Genomic DNA, 12,564 nt, shown 5'->3' on the forward strand with positions numbered 1-12,564 from the left:
TTCTCATATTGAATATAAAAATATCATAACTACTCTCTCAGGAGAGCAGATAAATGATGGGGGAGAAGTCTTCATACGTGGTATTTATGGCAAGATTTGTCCTTAAAGAATTCTGAGTCAATCTGTATCTCTGCTAAAAATGTGGTGCTAAATCTAGAGATGAATTTAGGGTGGTATTTTACTTTTTTTTTTTTTTTCTTGCAACTAGCAAGACTATAAATGAAAAAACAGAAAATAGTAACTCCACTGTGCTGTCTGTAGTATGTTTGACAGAACGGTCATCGCTAAAACCTTGGTCAGGGGTATAGTTACTACAAAGCTTTCTTGACTTGAGTATGGTGAAAAAACTCATTGTAGTGGATATTAGCAGCTGGTTTCTGAAATACTGGGGACTAGATTTAGTTTTGGGGTTTAGTTAGTATCTTTTGTAAGTGAGGAATGCTCCATTCATCTGTCCACTTATTTACTTATTTTTCTAGTAGCCTCTCATATGTTACTGAGGGAGCAGAGGGGAGATAAGAAATAACAATGCCAGCAGGGAATGAGTGAAAATTATAGATTTGAAGCTACCCTGACAGAAAGGTGCCTGCTCCAGCCTATATTGTAGGTTTGGAGACTAAGTGATTGTATGGTCTTTTCTCACCAAGGAAGAAAACCACACTTGTTCTTGATGTCTAATAATGATACCACACAGTATGCACAGTCTAAAATCAAGCAGAGAAAAAAGATAGGTTTCCTGCTGCCCAAAGGGACTGATGTGATTTATACACATTTTGGAAGCATCTTTAAGAATGGATTCAAACTGTGGAATCCTTTTAGAATGCTGCAGAATTACATAGTAAATGTTTCTATAGCCTCAGCCAGCACTGGAACATGGCTTACACTGTTCTTGCTGGAAGTTTGACTACTCATAAACTGTAACCCCAAATGTGTGAGGATTTTCACAATATTAATAAAAGAAAAATGGCATAACAGTCTGTGAAGAGGGGACGCAATAGAAATGCTTTTCAGAAAACTTTGGCAGTTTAGCTGTATTGTTTTGTGAATTAGATGTATGTAAATACAATATTTACATACTACACATACAGAGCTATTGCAGGAGTTACTGCTTCTAGGTGAGGGAAACAAGGGAGAGAGAAGGTAGAGGCTGAGCTCTGTCACTACTGGAGACTGCTGGCACGTTACCTTCTCCTGGGCCAGGAAACAAAGTTCTTCTGTGGGCTTTTGATCAGAGGGGGAAAAAAAAAAATCCCTGGTGTTTTCTTTTTATTCTCGGCTGAAATATCAAAATTACTGCCAGTGCAGTTGTTCGGTAAAGAGGCGACTAAGCTAGTTGAGTAATTTACAGATTAATTATTTACCAAATGGATTTGCAACTTGTTTTCTAATCAAAAGTTAAATGCTTGCCCAACACTAAAAATGTAATTTCTATTCATGCAAAGTATGGAAAATATGATTTTTAAAATAAACTTATGCAAAAAATGCAATTAGTTTGTTAGTTTTAACAAAACCCTGGAGAACTAGAAATTGTCTTACATAATTCTGGGTTTTTCTGGAATGTGCCTAAGACTAATATGCAAGTTTAAAAGTTATACAGGAGTGGTTATCTTGTCCAATGAATTTTGTCATGTCCTTATGTAAGAAAATTAGCAAAACTTACTTGAAAACTGGAAGTTCTGTATTTTTTAAAATCCTATTTGATGACATTTTTTGTTCTGTTAATCATCAATGCCTTTGTTTTAGTGAGGAGAAAAGGTTAGCCTAGGATATGTAGCTTGTTGCTGGGTTTATCACAATCATATTTCTCCCCCATACCTCTGAATATGTATTATAAGTTTTCCTCTTTGGATTTCACATAAGATCCCTTTGGCTTCTTGCTTCAGGATGTGCATTTTATCTCATTCTTTCCTGCAAAACACTCACAGTATCTGTCCTCTGTGAATACAAACCTTTTAATAGATTAGAACAACAGATAAAGACCACATATATCATGGGTTATGATGTATATGCATTAGTCAAAATAGAAGTGCTTTAATCATAATTTGAAATAACTTTAATTAAACAAACTCGTGCACTTTCACTGATAAAAATCTTTAACCAATCCCAAGCAGTGGCATCTACATCCTGGGAAATTATTGGGAATGATTACTATTTAATCAGCATATAAATAAGATGCTCTCAGACTTCATTCACCTTATTTACATATTGGTGAGCAAATGTGGATAAGAAGCTGTATTCAGATTGACTAGGGACAGTAATTTTAGTGGAAATCAATTAACTGATGTTTTTGGTTGAAAATGTATCTCTGTTTATGAATAGGATTACATCCTTTAACGTTTTACTGGTAGGACAGGACTAACAGCGTGACAACTTGATGATCTCATTAACATAATCTATTTGCACGAACTCAAAATTTACTTGCAATTTGGAGGAGACAAAATTTCTGATTTATTAAAGGAATAGGTGCTGGCCTCCTTTTTCGTTTCAAATTCTGGTGTCTCATCTCTTGATGTCTCTTCCCAGAGACATTAAAAGTAATATGAATATATCATATCCAAGATTAGTTAGAAAAACACCAGTCTCTTGTAGGTGTCTTGAGGATGGCAGATGGTCATGTCTTTGTATCGATGATACAAATGAACACGCTGTGTATTTTTAGCCATGTAAATTGAAAAAAGCAGATCCAGGTTCTCAGGGAAAACGTGAACTTGGAGGATAGTTAGCTTGTGGTATTGGGAAATCCATTTTTAATTAAAACTTTATTTAACAGAGAGATCTTGTCATAAGTTATTTCTGGGGAAAAAAAATCCATGAGATATCTATATGAATGTAATTCTGGAGCCAAGCATAAGATATTCTTTCCTACCTCCCACAGCAGAAAGTGCAGTGTCTCCATGAATGTGCACATAGCTCTGCTCCTCACATTAGTTACATATAAATGTATTAATCTATAGATGTAGCTGTATCAATGCCTGTAAGGGCTGGTCCAACAGAAGGGCAGTAGATTCCTGAGACCTGGTCTTCCACAAATTGAGACCAACTCTGGAGCTTTGTTGTTTACTGATGTTTCTGATGCTGTTTTATTCCCTGGTGCCCAACACACTGATTAATTCTCTCTGTGCAGCCTTTCCCCCGTTGTGAGAAGCAGTGTGCTCTTTATGTAGCCCTTTCTCCAGAAATCCCATCCGTGCTGCCCATTTCCATCCCCCCAAAGCAGAAAGTCTCAGATTATTTCCCTTCCCTTTCCTGGGGGAGGATTTTCCCCCCACACTACTGAGGATGCTCCTTATGCCACTCCATGTTCTTAAGGCATTGTATTGCACAGGATGAGCCTCTGGATGGGAACAATTGCCTCAGCTTTCGAGGTCTGTCATCCAGAAGCAGCATTCTCCAAACCATAACACGCTGAGAGAGTGAGAGACAAATATTAAGACAGAGCAAGGAACTGACAACTGAACAGAGCCTTTCAGCTGTGGGTTCGAATGAGCTGGTTTGTGACCCACTGACTAGGATATGTGGTCATATCTGTTCAGAGACGCAGATACCACATTGTTTCAGCTGCAACACAGAGCTCTAGGCTTTTTTATATATAATTCTTGCCATATAATGTCTATGCATAGCATAAAAGTTATTGCACTTGCTTATTAAAATGTCATTAAATTTGAGGTAATAACAGGCAAATAAGAATGTAGGGTCAAAGCATGTTCCTTGTTTGCATCTCTGTAATTTGCAGCAGAATTTTACCCATCATTTTAAATTCAACTAAATGAAAAGCATATGGCAGGCTGTGCTTAAAGGCAAAATCAATGCGAACAAACCCAAGAATATTAGCAAGATAGGTTCTATTGAAGGATCAAAAAATGGATCTGTAGTATAATTACACGGCACAACATTGCAGCTGGATTGTCTTAAAGCATATATCTACCTCTTGGGCTCTAAATACAATTAATTATTGTGAGAAATAACTTCCATAGGAACTGCTTTTCTTTTGCTCAGGAAAAAAAATTAAAACAGTTGGGTGTAAACTTCAGAGAAAGGTCATAGGTTAATGGAGTTCGTAAATAGAACAGCAAGGGAATCTAAACTTTAATTACTATAATGTAAATTACCTTAGAGAGCCCAAATTAGTGATCACTTAGCCTAGCCAATCCACCTTCCCATAGGAAGGTTTTGCTCACTTTGGGGGCTTAACCCAAATTCCCTAAATTCCATGCAGACTGCTGAGATTGTTCACAATTTGCATAGTTGCAGCTTCTTCTCCAGGAACTTTAGGATTTCTATTTTCTTCCAAATCTCTTTCTGCCAGTTTAGTGCAACTGAAGTTATCATAAATTACTAACTTTTGTTTTAAATAACATATATAAAGAAAATGACAAAATCAACTGCATTGACTCATCCTGGGGAGAAATGCTGACGTACAGATGAGAGGAATATCAGCACAGGATGGGTGTGGCTTTGCAGTTCACACTCCTGAGCTGTAACTGTTCTGTGGATTCTCTTTGCTTTTAATGGCAGGCCTGAGTCCATTAGAATTTACTATTCAAATAAATGTATTTAACGAGTTGTACACCAGATACAACTGAAATACATTCCAAGTTCTCAATTCAGTGATAAGGTGGAAGTCAAAACACTCATTTTGAATAATCACGTCGAAGATCAACATAAAAATGTTGTGTTCCCACCATCATGGCTGTGAATTGTCTGGCTGAATAGATGCAGTGTGACAAGAGCTGGATTGAGGGAAGATTTCTTTTTTGTTTGTACTTAGTAGGTTTTTCTCATGATTTTAAGACGTCCCTGTATTTCAAACGTAATAAGCATTTTTTCCCAACAAGTATTAAATTATGTGAGCAAATGCAAAAAAAAAAAAAAGAAGTTTGACAAGATCTACAATGCTCCCATTCCAGGATTCAGCGTTTCAGGGGAGGAATGGTGCCTCTTTCTTTTTATTACCATTTTAAGTGGAGATTAATCTTTGCTAAGAAGTTACTGTGAAGTGATTTATGGTTTATGGGTGCTTCTGTTGAGAAGCAAACAACAATATCAGTATTTGTAATCAAGATGTCTTTCAAGTTTTGGTGGCCCAGCTCTGTAATCCTCATGCCTGGTTTGATTTGTCCTGTGAGTGGTGCAAAAGGGGCTGCAGAGAAACTCTCCAGCAATGCCTCTATATCGAAGCCAAAAAGAAAGATTGAATTTACAGAAGTGTAGCTTTTCTGCTTTGAACTTCACAAAATGTACTGATTAATGAAAAAAATGGATAATTGCCAGTTAAATAAAAGCATTCCCGCTCCAGAGTTAGAACGTTTTAGAGGCAGAGAAGATTTGGAAAAGGGAAATATTTCAAATAAGAACATAAATAAGAAAGCTTTAGTATATCTTTAAAAGTAACTGCTTTGTTTTTAAAATATTGGAGTAACGCTTTGGAGATATGGGTTTGATTCTTGACATTTTCAGTGAGGTTGCCTATGAGACCATGCTGTCAGTGATTGTCCTCTGTCTAAAAAACAAAACCAAACAGTCTATACAGATTACAAGATCTCCGGGACAAGAGACTTGGACTATATTTTGCATTACCTGGCAAAGAGTGGTTTCAATGGAAATCAGATATTGTAAGGTTTGCTGAAACTATATTTAATTATAATTAAAATAATAGTAATACAACTAGTATAAAAATAATTAAAATTTTTTTTTTTTTGATTTTTCATATTGAAAATTTTAGGTAAGGGTGTTATCTTCAAATATTAGCCCCACTGGTGTAGAAGGCTGGTTCTTAATTGGGTTAATTCTGTTAATAAAACACCTGGAACAGAATCTTATGTACAACTCCGTAGACACAAATTGCCCTCTCCCGGGTGAGATGTTTTTCCTTGGCCAAGAAGAGCATCCTTCCAGGAGAGGGAGCTGCTCGGCCTAGGGACCCCAGGCTTGCCTGCCCCAATTTCATCCTCCTTTGGGGATGCGAGCTGCAACACGTTCTGAGCTTCCCTGTGCACAGCAACCCTGCAGCTGCTGCATTGCTGCTTTATCTATGGCTGCTACATTGCAGCCGCTCAGGAGCAAAGGTGCCACAGCAAAGTCCTGAATGGAGGTTGTGAAACAGCCAGGCCAGCCTGGAGAGGAGACAGATCCCAGGAATGTCTGGGAAGGGTCCCCAAGACTCTTATGTCTGTCATTTCCCTGGGACGTACCAATGTGAGGCTGCTGGATGTAAAAAGGGATTAACAGAGTTAGTGAGAAATAGAGCAGGAGGTGCCAGGGCTAAAGGAGATCTCTAGAACTCTACCAATAATGTCTTTAATGGAATTTTTCTCTTCTATAATAAAAGCACACTTATGAAAGTAATAAATAAATAGTTGATTTGTTTTAAGCACAGAACGAAAGAGTTGTGCAACAGATTTGCTGTATATTACTGTCCTTCCAGAACATGGTCTGTCATAGACAAGAAATAGTGTCTCTGCCTGGACCAGGAAAAAATGTACAATATTGAAATGAGCTGTGCTGATCTGGTCAGCTTCCAAACAGGAAAACGGAACATGAGCTGTTGTAGTTTTACTTAATTAGTGCTGCCTTTTCCTTATTGTGACCATACTGGTGCTGCTTTCTGTTAAGATAGGATCATAATTATCGGTTTCTGAGGTAGAACGTGAGCATTTTGCCTGATTCTTTGAAACCCCTCTAAGGAATAATATTCCCCCTCAGCAGGCATGTGTTGTTGGTCCTACTGAATCTGACATATGGGGTTGTCATTCTTGTGCTTAGCTAGCATTGATCTTTCCAGCATTCTTAATGGGGACTGTGTATCTCTACTCACAGTCCTGTCTTCTCTCCATAACTGAATCTGTGAAATCTGCTACAAATACCGGGGTAGTATTTAGTATTCTATTTTTCATCACCAGAATCGAGAAGAGCTTGTTACTGCACTTTGCATGGCCAAGCTCTGTTACTGTGTGCTGCTCCCACTCAGATCAAATGTAAAGATACGTTTGCTGTTGACCTCATTTAAAAGCCCTCTAGAGGGAAAGTCTGAAAAAGTTGATACGGTTTGGCATGGTTATTCATTATGCATGGGAAGTGCATTGCTTTATTTTCATTAATTTTACATAGAAATGAGATACAGCACAACATGCTTTTCTCATTTTTGGGAGCTTCACAAAGCTTATGTCGTTATGTTCTCTTCACAGAACCACTTATAGACAGGCAAATCCAAAAGCATTCTGTATTCCCCAACTGATCAACCCGTGTTTAAAAAGGATGGGGTTGGTATTCTGTTACTTCTCCTGCATTATATTTTTCCTGGTTCTGCGGAATGACTGGCACTGATGAAAAAAAAATTCAGGTGTGATAAAAATAGAAAATATTCCCTAGGTGTACAATTGGAAATTGTAGCTAATCACCATGATGTAAATGTTGGAATATGAGAGCCAAGGTACAGAAGTCTGGTTGTAGCTGTACTGAACTCTCAGTATCATTCACAAAACAAGATTGCAGCTCAAATACAGCCTGATTGTTGAGTTTCTAAATAGAACTGAGGATTCCTAGACTGCACCTTTTTCATTAAAACCAAGTTTCTTTCTTTCTATTTTATCTGACTGAAGGAGATGTAAGTGAAAGGCCAAGATGTCAAATTTAGGATGATTTTTTATACTCATATAATACAGTAGAACATTATTCATTCATTCATTCATGAAATGTATGCTGCTTTTTTAAGGGCACGCAGCTAAATTCAGAAAAGTCTTAGGAACTTTTCAGACAAATGTGGTGATTTAAATACTGGTGCAAACACAAATATAATTTTTTTTTCTAACCCCTTGTAGAGTAGAATAATACAAAACATAACTTTGTCTTATGAAGATAATCAATATTAAAGGTATTTTAATTACTTGCATTCAAGCTGAAACCTATTCACAATGCAATGACCTTAATTGCAGGATTCTGTGTGTTCAATGAGCCCAAAGGACTGCAGAGGTCTGCAAATGATGTGCAGTCCCTTTCTGTTCTGCTCCCTATTCCTCTGTGCAGCTTCTGAGCTTTCTTACTCAAACCCACTTATTCCAAACCCTGCAAATGCCATTGTGAATCAAACCCTGTTGTTTAACTTTCAGAATGACTGATTTTTCTTTACAGCATATATTAGCTACAATCCTCACAGTCCTAGCAAAAGTTACTTCTTCTGGCCCTAAAACCTTAGCTAAGATCTAGTGGTTTGGCCACAAAATTAGGAACCAGAAACTTCCTTGTATAAATCCATAACCACTGCCACTTGTTTCACCCAAAATAAGCAACTCCTTAAAGCTGCTTGTGGTGTCGGTTCTTTGTATGTAGTATGGTGGTAATACCTCTTGCCTCTCTAGAAGTGTAATGGAAATTATTTAAATAGGATCTAGGTGATCCTGAATCACCTAGAAGTACTAAATGTTGTCATCTAAGTATAACCAGTCCTGGTTATGGAATATTTGGTTGTTCACAGTATTCTTTTCTGAAGGCTTATGCATGCATTATTATCAAATTAAATGTAGGCAATCACTTCTGTACACAAGTTACTAAAGCTACACATCCAACCCTCACTTAACCCTCTGTGATCCTATTGATTGTTTTGTGATTTACTATGAGCTTAAAATAGGGTAGAGTTGGATTCAAAATGTTCACTCGTGATGCAATTTAGGTGTTGACATCAATGGAGATTTTGCTCCACACCTCTGCCTTGAATTACCTCACATTAATTCCATGCAGGGACTGGACAAATCGAGTAAGTGGAACGTCAGTGGAATGTGTGGAGTATGTTTTGCATAGCAGTTTTTCCCAATATTGCATAACCCAAGTACAGCAGAAAAAGAGAAATGGTTACTGACATTTCACATACTTGCTCAGATGACTAAGAGGGTTGGCAGGAGGAATATTCCTTACATGTATGTGTATTAAAAAGAGGAAGTAAGGCTCTTTCTCAGTTGTAGCTCCTGGTTTTCATCTCATATCCAGTCAGAGCATAGTTTCCCATGTCAGTGTTGCATCAAAAGACAAAAGAAAATGCAGCCATTTCTCTGCTCCAGCCACCCAGCATCCTGAGCCCCAAGTGGTGATAGAAGCTGTTCTTTTTCCTTCCCACTTAATCCAGCCCTGAGCTGGATTAGCAGTGGCGCGTTCCTTTGTCAAAGCGCAAGCTTAGGCTGGATAGCCATGGGAATCCTGCCCTAAGTACCCTCACTTGACACACATACACGGTCTCTTGGCTGCCTAAGACCCCTGGCCATCTGTTGGTGTGGCACTGTGCCCACTTCCCCAGCTCTCTGGCCATTCCAGGGAGGCATCGCTGCCAGCTGATTGCGAGGTTCTGCGGGCAGCTGGCGGCACTGCTGCCTGCTCTGAGCACGGCTTGCTTGGTACAGAAACCCGTGTTACACATGGATTTGCTCTTGAACCACTTAGGGCTGTATAGGCAAAACCCTAGCCTGACTGAAGCTGGGTCAGCCTTACCTTGAGCCGACCAGAAACGGATCTGGAAAATTGTCTCTGCACTGGAGGGCAGATGGAAGAAAAGAGGGGTCTGCCAGTGGATGCTGAGTGCTTCATAGATGGCATAGGTCTGCACGTAAGCAGCAATTCATGACAGCTGATGGAGCAAGGAAGAGCTTTGCCTCACCATGGTGATTCCAGGGTAGTTCAGGGCATGTTTTACATAGTGTTTTTTGTTTCTGCACAATATTTGAGTCATACGTTGATTCATCTCCCTAAAAATAAAAGTATCTGACTTCTCGACCTGCTCACACTCAGTTGCTTTATGCTTTGCAAAGATCTCGCATCCCAGCCCACGTATGTGCATCCATGCTGACAGAAGATTCTTCTGCCTTTGAGGGTATTTATAGCTTGAGAGTTTTCGTATCTTCCCCATACCTGCTTCTCTCAAAACTTAGCAGTAATGAGGTTCTGATTGTAGAAGAACTGACATGAAGAATTAAGAAACTGAAGTGTAGCTTTCTACTCCATTTCTTTTTAAAGGCACTGGAAATATTTTAAATCTTTGAAAATGTTTGGTTTTAGTTTTTGTTCTTGTTTTGTGCGTTGAGTAACAAGGAATTCCTTTTCACACTGTGAAAGATGAATGATGGAATCCTCTCAGAAATGAAATACCAATGCCAGTTAATTTCAGTAGACAGAATTCCACGTTGTTTTTACCAGTTTATACTTTTATCTGATAGAGTAACACAGGGAGAAAATTTGGCCTTGTGTGTTGCAGGGTGAAAGGCGCAGTGGGAAGTGATGTGGGCTAAAAGTCAGCTAGGGCTCTTTTATTGCTTCTGCTGTTGAACTACTTTATGACCCTTAGCAAGTCACTCAACTTCTCTGTGCCTTAGTTTTCTTTTGGTATTAATTAACTAAATTGTAAATGATTTGTCAACAAGACTTCTACACTGGTCTTGGCTTGGCCTTCAGGTGCTAATGGATCAGAAGTAATAATGTTGAAAACTTCATAACCAATCCTTCCTTTAGCCAAAGGCATTCTTACCTTCTTGGGATGTACTCATTTACTTGCATAAAGATGGGATTCTGTAATAAAGGGAGAACATCACAGCACATATTCTGTATTGTCACTCATCTGTTTATCCTTCTATTCCACATTCATAGAAGCAAAGTATTTTAGATCCTGTGAAACAAAGAGCATAGTGAAAAGGATTTCTTCTAGCCAATCATAGGTTTTACAATTTCTTTCATGCCTCAAAATGAAAACCAGCTTGTTTTAGCTAGTATATGTAGCTGTGTATGTGTGCGTTATAATGAATACACAATAAACAACTACAGTGTATTAACAAGAAATGTTTCATTGTAATTAGATATTCACTATTCATGGTTTCATTGTCCTGTACATGGCTCTTCTGGATATATCCAGTGTTATCTGGGAGCCTTAAAACAGACATCCCCTTTGGTGAGAGGAGCAAACGGTGGCTCCAGCTCGTGCAATAAATGTAGGTCAGCTCCCTCGGAAGGAAATCTGCGCTCGCACTGCAGCGTGGGGCTGGCTCCCACCAACTCTGTGTGTTGCCAGCACAACTTCTCAGACTCCTCTTCAGTTAATTATACATCTTTTCCCTTGGCTGCATGATGTGTCTCAGCTGCCCGTGGAGTATCTTTCTCCATTCTACGTTCAGGTGCTTGACAAAAGCGTTTCTGCTTTTGGAAATTTAGGATTGTACCGATTAGAACAGATATATTGTTGTATTGTTTTCTCTTCCCCCACCCTGAACGTCTCCCTAGTATTTTTTTTTTAAATAACATACGTCTTTTGAAGCTCTCTGAAATTAACATGAGTAAAAAATTAATTATGAGGATAGTGCAGAAGCTTTTCATATCACCGCTCAGATATGAAAAGGTTTAAGGATGAATGTGATAAAACTCATGTAACTTTTCATACAACATTCTTGAAGGGGGTAGATATCTTGCAAAGAATTTTAGAGAAGTCAAATTTTCCTTTAGCATAAAGAATTTAGTAGATCTATTTTTATATTAGTATAGGTTTTATTTCATCTTTGGTAGTTCTAGGGGTTACTTATTCACTGATCTCCAATCCCAATTCAAACTCTGTAAAATTTCCCATTTACTCTTAATTCCTTTCAAACATTACTGAGAAGCTTCTGCAAGCTTCCATCCAGTGAGTACAAGCAGTTTTACCCTGTCCATCCTTCTCCCATGTGTGACCACAGTTTAACAATAGTCCTGACAATTTTTGTCCCTGAAAGGACCGACCTAGTTGAGAGTATGGTGGAACAGATATTTCATTTTCTGCTCCCTCTATGGCAATCCCAGAAAAAGTTGATTGTTTGATCTAAATATTTTGGGGTGTGTATATATGTATACACACACTTTTAAAAAACATGCATGTATATTTATATAGAATTACCCTTGAAGGGTTCCTGGTTTAAATATGAAAAAATTAAGAAAAAGGAAAAGTGTGTTCTCTGAAAGGGAAGGCATGAAACAAATCTTTCATTCTACATCACAACCAAATAAATACAGTCTGCACAAATGCCTAAATGTACTGGTGTGGGGAGGGAGGAAGTAAACCCCCCCTCAGTGTGCACTTGTGGAAAAAAGTGAGCTTACTTAGCGTAATTGGAGAAACACTGCAGCATTCTCTGACTTCCACACTTGAGGGAGAATCAAATTAACCATTTCCATTAAATTACAGTGTACACACGAATTAGAGTGCTTCAAATCCATTGTTATGCAATTTGTGGAACTACTGCAGCGCCCCAAATGCTGCTGCTGCCTCGGAATTACAGGTGTGGGCAGTGTCCAACACACACTCAGTCTCCAGTGAGAATGGGCAGCTGTCGAGGAGAGGACCCTGTGTCAGAATCCATATTCTGTATTGAGACATTATTCCCAGATATTATCTGATGGAGAAGATCTGCTGTGATAATGTATTTGCTAAAAAGATGCTTTACAGATAATATTCAGTGTTTTTTGGAGCGTGTGTGTGTATATAAAAATGTTTATTGCTAGAGGGTCACAGCTTTTACATGTTATTAAGATGCCAGAAGTTTGCAATACACTGAGCACTCTGTGTAG

This window comes from Hirundo rustica, chromosome 21, assembly GCF_015227805.2.
Source record: "Hirundo rustica isolate bHirRus1 chromosome 21, bHirRus1.pri.v3, whole genome shotgun sequence".
Taxonomy (NCBI): Eukaryota; Metazoa; Chordata; class Aves; order Passeriformes; family Hirundinidae; genus Hirundo; species Hirundo rustica.